We start from the raw sequence: 7,898 nt of genomic DNA, 5'->3' as shown, positions 1-7,898 counted from the left end.
AAGCACAGATAGCCCATTGTGTAGCTTTGTGCTTAATTTCAAACAAACTTGGTTTGTATTTGTCATGATATAAAAGACTGTTTGGTTTAAATGTTAGTGATTAATTTATATTTGTGAGTGAATATTTTATTATTGTTAAGTTTTGTTTTAATAAGAGTTAAAAGCAGACGATTGTAGAAGGTTTTGTTAATAACTAATTGGTGTCGAGAATATAGAAATTGGCCAGACGACTATGTAATAAAGATATAAATAGCGTGAGAAGAGCGGGAAGCGGTAGACAGACAGCAATAGACAGATAATAGCAAAAGAGAATATAGTTGTGTGAATAGGCCTAAGGTGATAGGCCTAACGTTTAATATGTTAGAGTGAAACTAACCGTCAAAGCGTGGTTCTAAAGTAATTGAATCAGTAACTTGCACCACAACTGTAAGTGAATCACACAGAGAATCCTAGTACGATAGTAATATAGACAAGATAGTTCGACTTGTCAACTGAAGTTCTAAAGTAATTCAATAGGCTTAAGTGGACTTTTGACAAGAATTGTTTGTTTTGAATTTCGCGCAAAGCTACACGAGGGCTATCTGCGCTAGCCGTCCCTAATTTAGCAGTGTAAGACTAGAGGGAAGACAGCTAGTTATCACCACCCACCGCCAACTCGTGAGCTACTTTTTTACCAACGAATAGTGGGATTGACTGTCACATTATACGCCTTCACGGCTGAAAGGGCGAGCATGTTTGGTGGGACGGAGATTCGAACCCGCGACCCGCAGATTGCGAGTCGAGCACCCTAACCACCTGGCCATGCTGGGCTCACTTTTGACAAGAAGAAGAGAACTATATATAAATAATGTTTATGACATGTCTGTAATCTCTATAGTGTGAAGACTTTGTTGTACATACGTTTAACATATATATATATATTGAAAACAAGTAAAGTGTGTGCTGTTTATTCATCATTGAACTTATCGCTAACAAGTCACAGACACCTACTGTAGAACAATCCTAAGGCCAACAACAACATAGTATATATTTATACTATTACGAAGTATATAAGTAAAAGCCAATTATTTCGACAATTTCCAAAAATAAGATCTTATATATATATATATATATCATTTTTAAATTTTGAAAGTACTAAATAAAACTTGATTTCACATTGTTTAAAATTTTTATCCAGTCTCTTTTCTTCAACCAAATCAAGTCAATATTTTGGTTTTGACTCATTGTTATCCTGACCATTCCTTCTGTTATTTCTGGTTACTAACCAGTAAGTAAATCTGTGAACCTGAGGATATCACAGAGTTAGGTGGTAAGGTGAAATTTTGATGTTATGACCACAGTATTTATTTTTGATGAATGTGCTTCTTTATACTTTTGTGTATCAGTAGTTTTATATTTCATTAACTTGGAAATGATATTTTCCAGATGAATGTCTTATGTACAAAGGGAGGAGTTCAACATTGAGGGTAGACTAGAGCTGTGAAATTAGCAAGGTCTATGAAAAGTTCTCTTCTGGATATAGGCTTTTCAGTGATGCTCTGGGATTTCTAGAGCTGATGAACAGGTTTTACTCCTAGGATCACAAAAGGCATGGGTAAATGAGAGTAAATGCAGTGATTTGTGAACTGAAACATCTGAAACTGAGTAAGAACGTCTTTGTAGGACGTTCAGATTGTTGCTAGTCAGGACAGCCCTTCTTCAAACCTGGTCATTGTTATCAGTGGTTACTTAATGGAGACTGGGGGTGCCACTGGCTGATGATGTCTGCAAGTTGGAACTGTTTTACCACCAGGAGAGACAATAATAGCAGTGTGCTAAAGATGGTAAGCTATGGGACAGCTGAGAGATTCTCAGATTGGGAGGTGTGCTGTTAAGGCCATACTGGGTTATGGAGAACCCTGAAGTATTTCAGAGCTAGAAGACATGTTTCCTATGACAATTTACAATTTTACCACTCAGGAGCAGGAATAAAACAGTTGTTTAAATGTAAAGGTCTCTGAGCACCAACCCAACCCCATACATTTGATGTTATTGGTGTGTTAGTTTGGAGTTGGCAGACATACTACTTGAGATGTCCCGTTTCTACACCCACAAGTTCCTTTCAACAAGAGAAGCAGATTTATCCTCCAGTATAAAGCAAATGAAATATTGAGATACTTCCTTAACTGTTTTAAATAGGCCACTGCTTAAAACAGGTTGACTCGAGGACAGGCAGGTCAACATCTGATGTTATCTCAGTGACCAGCATTTGACTCAGTAAGGCACTTGGATGATAAACTGTTCAATGTCTGGGATACAGTTGTTGCTGACTTACACAAACATGTTGACCTTGTGGAAAACTGAGCTATCCACTGGGCTGAGTTCAAGACTTAGAAGATAGGTTCCTCAGAGAACTTGGCCACTTAAGCTTCAACAGCTCGTGAGGATATCCTGATTGATAAATTTATGAAGGAGTTGCCAAGCAACTGATATAGCATCTTTTGGATCTTAGAGGCATCTATGCTCTAATAGAAGCAGTATCTGTGGTTTAATGTGGTAACTTTGAAGAGGTTGTAGGAGAAGAGATGCCTATGTGATAGAAAGCTCATCTTTCAACAAAGATTACCCAGATGCAGGCTCATCCTGGGATCTTGAAACAGCCACAATGGGTATAGTGAGTGAGCAAGCCTTCAGGACATCCCATGATGGTTGTTCCACAGAAAATTTCACAAATGCCTCTACCAAATAGTATTCTGGAGGAGAGAACCAAAGCTTCTGTTTTGTTTGTGGGTTGATAGGGTATTATAACATGAACTGACTATATCTTGCCCTGCAACAAGATGGGTGAAACTAACCATTCCACCCAACTGCTCTGTGGATGCAGGAAGGCTATAAATAAGTTATGGCTGCCACCACTCCTGTTTTGAAGAAACTATTGAAGCCTAAGTTAAGTTTGGTGGTCAGTCCAGGTTATTCAGAGCTGAATGGTGCTTGATATGTGTCGAGAAAGATACACGGAAGTGAGGTCGAATTTTTGGTTGATACTTGAGCCGACAAAACACTGGATGACTTTGCAGTGTATCAAGCATTCCAAGTGAAGCCATTATTTCAACCACTTGATATTGATTTTGTTCTGGCATATGGTGATAGGCTAGGTGTGAATGGAGATGAAGGTACTTACCTCTAATATTGTTTCAACTATTTGGATCTTGTAGTCAGTTTTGCCTGTACAAAAGGTTAACAGCATTTCTGTGGAAAAACATCCACTGCCAGCCAGATCAGGCCAAAGAAAAGTAAACTGTATGACTGCATGTTGAATATCTCTGAATGCACAAATGGTGCTCCATGGTGTACTATTGAATAAGTCCAGTTTGCTATTACTGTCGCTGAAATGATGGAACCAGCACATGAACAGATATATCTGGTTAAACAGATATGTCGGCATGGTGGTAATGTCCTGATCAAACCCAGTAAATTGCTGGTTGATGACAAAACCTTGTCGAAACGTTGTACATTTGCTGTTATGTTAAACTTATGTTAAAGTTTTTCTTCATTACCCATTCAAGCCGTCTCCAACCATTGTTATAAGGTATACTAATTTCCTTTATTTGAAAATTTTCTGGGTCTAAAAGCAAAACAGGCACACATGCATGTATAAAAAACATTCATTTCTCCCACGCAACATTTTCATTCTCACCACTAGGAGCACATCAGACATAAAGTTCATAAATAGTTTACATATTAAATTGTTTTTGGTGTGCTTACCGAGAGATTATGAAAGCCTAAAATAACTTTTAATGGGAAGATCAGAAATTGGTCCTTATTTATTGTTCAGATAATAAAATTAGAAAAAAAATACGATATTTTCTCTCCAGTTAATTATATGAGAACTTTTATTTTAAGAGACGTTTCGCCTTTGCGGCTTCTTCAGGATTAGTACATAAAACTATTTGGTATTACAATATTATATTTTTTCTAACTTTGTTATCAAAATCTGTAAATCCCTTCAGTATGCACTACAATTTCTGAAACACAACAAACTATTTATTTTTATTTCATAATTGGCTTGGAGTTTGCTTATACACCTACTCTGAGTAACAAGAAAGTCAACGTTCAAACTATGCAAACTATTAAACGATATGAAATAAAGAAAGTGAGTTCATTCTCTAATGTTATTGGGATGAGTAGCCTATCTATATATATTTTTATAATAGATTTGCTCAAGTGAATATATATTAACAACTCATGTCTCTGACTTCACATGCTTTAACATATTCAAATACCCTTTGAAAAATTAGAATTCTTACAAGATAATCCATGTTAGCTTATAAGAGCTTAGTAATCTATTATGCAGGGCGTGATTATATGTAAACAAAGTGATTATTGCAGAGAGAGGAAAGTACAGCAAAGCTAGAAGTGTAATACCGTTTAAAATTTATGCTCTTCATTTATTTTGACTTGATACAGTGCTACCACCATCGTCTTATTTTCATATTCTCCAGTGCACTATCAACTTGATGATAACGCAGCAGAGTACAGGCCTTGTGAAAGATTACGACAAGAATTAGGACACTGACTATCAAGAGTATGCCGTTTCTCTACTGGAAAACTTCATGAGCCTTATGACAACTGTGATGATCTATGTATCACTATCCAACAGGAACTTACTTGATTCGGAATGGGTTTGGTGCGCAGCTTATCAGATCTTGTCTAGGTATGATGAGTTCACAGTAAAGTTTAAGCACCTTACGTTGCTCCGATGTCGTACAACATGAAGGTTTTTACTTGAATCAAATAAAACCATTCTCTAGTTATTCTAGATTCAAGGTTTAATAAGCACTGTTAATTCCACCTGTATTCCGGTGGGCAGTGGTTGACGGACAATAGAATCCGGGGTTCGATTCCCCAGCGGTGGACACAGCAGATAGCTCAATGTGGCTTCACTCCAAGACAAACAAACAATTCCACATATTTCTTTCTAACTCTTTTACCATAATTGCCCTTTAACGTCACAAATGAGAAAAGGTTCTACTGAAATTTATAGTGTAGTTACTGAAGCGCAGTTGTTACAGTAAATATAAGTATAGAGTTATTAGAATAACAGCACTACTTTTCACTGATCATAATGTTTTTAGTATCTGTAGGTCTTGTTAAGATTCAATTGAACAAAGAAAAACATAACAAAGAGAGATTTTTCGACTGAACAAATTTTCATTTTTGATGAAAAAATCAGGTTTTGAACCCGTAGTGATCACAGCACAAATAGCCCATTGTATAGCCTCGTGTTTAATAAACACATTTTTGATAAAGTTATGTATTTTCATTATTCGATGTAAAATGTTTAAAAGTATTGTTTGTAATTAAGCACAAAGCTACACAATAGGCTATCTGTGTTCTGCCCACCACGGTTATCAAAACTCGGTTTCTAGCGTTGTAAGTCCGCAGACATAGCGCTGTGCCACTGGGAGGTGTTTAAAAGTAAAACAAAGCGATGATAAAAAACAAAAAGCAAGCAAGTTAACACCATTAAACACATTGTTATAAAAACAAATACTGAAACGTACAGGCTTATGTTATAAAAGTTGAGGAAGACTCAATATACACAATTTTGTGGAGGCCACACAGGTACTATCAACTGAAGGATATTGGTATTTGTAATGACTCAATGTACACAATTCTGTGGAGGCCACACAGGTATTACCAATTGAAGGATATTGGTAATTGTAATGATTCAATTTACACAATTTTGTGGAGGCCGCACAGGTATTATCAATTGAAGGATATTGGTAATTGTAATGATTCAATATACACAATTCTGTGGAGGCCACACAGGTATTACCAATTGAAGGATATTGGTAATTGTAATGATTCAATATACACGATTTTGTGGAGGCCGCACAGGTATTATCAATTGAATGATATTGGTAATTTTAATGACTCAATATACACAATTCTGTGGAGGCCACACAGGTATTACCAATTGAAGGATATTGGTAATTGTAATATTCAAGCCTATCAATTACAGTGTTCTCTTCGATCCAAATATTGTAATCATGATCTTCCAGTTCATCCTATTTTCGGCAAATCTTTTCATTTTAACGTGTTATTTGATATTTAACTATTCTTTAAAGTTACCCATCCATCTGCGCCATTGCCGAATTTTATACCTGATATTTTCTATTCTCCCTTCTAAGATGACTTATGACGTTGTGCCACTTGATCTTCGCATCACAGGATCCAGCAACTGCCAGTTTTCTGTAGTCTTTATTCTTCATAAAATAACCAATATGCAAATACCACAGACCACCTCCCCTAACTTAGTATATAAACATATCTTTATTGATATAGATTAATATAAAAATATTATATACCGCTAACATATTTGAAATGCATTCTAAGTTTAACAGAATATATTCAGACTGACAATGCTAATTTTGCAGTCAGAAGCTTGGCCATTCCGTGTCCATTCTTTTCACCTAAGGTTAATCTACTCGATGAATATTTCAAGAGGGTTCTTGCATAACTTCTCCTTCTGTTCTTTCTTTTCGTGTAATGTTCCTAATCTCACATGAAAAATCAATCCTGGAAGTCCTAATAAGGATCAAAATTCGTAATAATTCAAAGTTATTTATTATTCGGTCAGATATTGCTCTCGTACATGTCGTGCAAACATCGGATATATTTGGTTTCAACCCAAAGAAGCCGACAAGAAAGTAAATAGCGAAAGAGTTTAAGTGACTGCCATTTCTTTATAAGATAAGTATTATTGCATATTTTCATACATCAGTATCCATTGTCATTTCGAATCTGAGCCCCCCCCCCAGTGGGACACGGTATGTCTGTGGACTTACAGCGCTAGAAACCGGGTTTCGATACCCGTGATGGGCAGAGCACATATAGCCCATTGTGTAGTTTTGTGCTTAATTCAAAACAAACAAAAAATAGAATCTGAATAATTTTACATTCTACTTGGTAAAACTGACTGAACGACCAGTTTTTGAGGTCTTTATAAGCTACCTGTTGGTTCCAGTTTCACTATAGAATACCACACAGGCAATATATAGTTTTTTATCGGCATAAAACATCCTATTACCTGAACAGACTGCAGAATCAATAATAATAAATTAGAAGATCGGCAAAATAGAGCTCTTAACACAGACTCAGAAACGATAGATATACAATCGGAACATTATTTGTGCTGTGTTTAAGTAGTTGATATCCTGATCCAATTATATATATAACAGTTTTCAAAACTGATTACTCATAAATGTAATACCCCAAAAATTAATTCATAGAAAAATTCATTATAATGTAAAAACAGTTAATTTTATATAACGAAGTTATTCAATAGCCAAAGTTTATGATCACAATCTAAGCAAGATGGTGCTGCCACCTATTGGTAATAACAAAATATAATATAAGCTAAAACAACAAATGTATTTACACAAAAATACCGCTGTGGATCTTTTTAACTTGCATTTATATGATTATATGTAAGGATTAACAATAATTTTCAGTTTCAGTATAAAATATAGGCTCTCATTAGAACGAGATAATTAACTAAATAAATCGTGTATTTGTTAGATTGAAACTTTTAACTACTACTCTCATTAGATGATTAAGACAACGTCAAATGTAGTTGTAAACGCCAGATCATATTACTTTTGAAATGTTATAATTTTTTAATTAGTGACATAACTTCACGCCTTATTATTTAAACTTGTCGGTCTCATTGGTTTGACATAACTAAAATCTTCGTTTGTTCGTAAAATCTTGCCAAAGCGGAATATATTAACAATTTCAACATTTAATAATGGTAGGAGACGGCTTGAATGGGTAATGAAGAAAACTTTAATATAAGTTTAACATAACAGCAAATCTACAACGTTTCGACGAGGTTTTGTCATGATGCTGTTATG

Source organism: Limulus polyphemus, unplaced genomic scaffold (assembly GCF_000517525.1).
Source record: "Limulus polyphemus unplaced genomic scaffold, Limulus_polyphemus-2.1.2 Scaffold358, whole genome shotgun sequence".
NCBI classification, from domain to species: Eukaryota; Metazoa; Arthropoda; class Merostomata; order Xiphosura; family Limulidae; genus Limulus; species Limulus polyphemus.
This window is presented reverse-complemented; position numbering follows the sequence as displayed.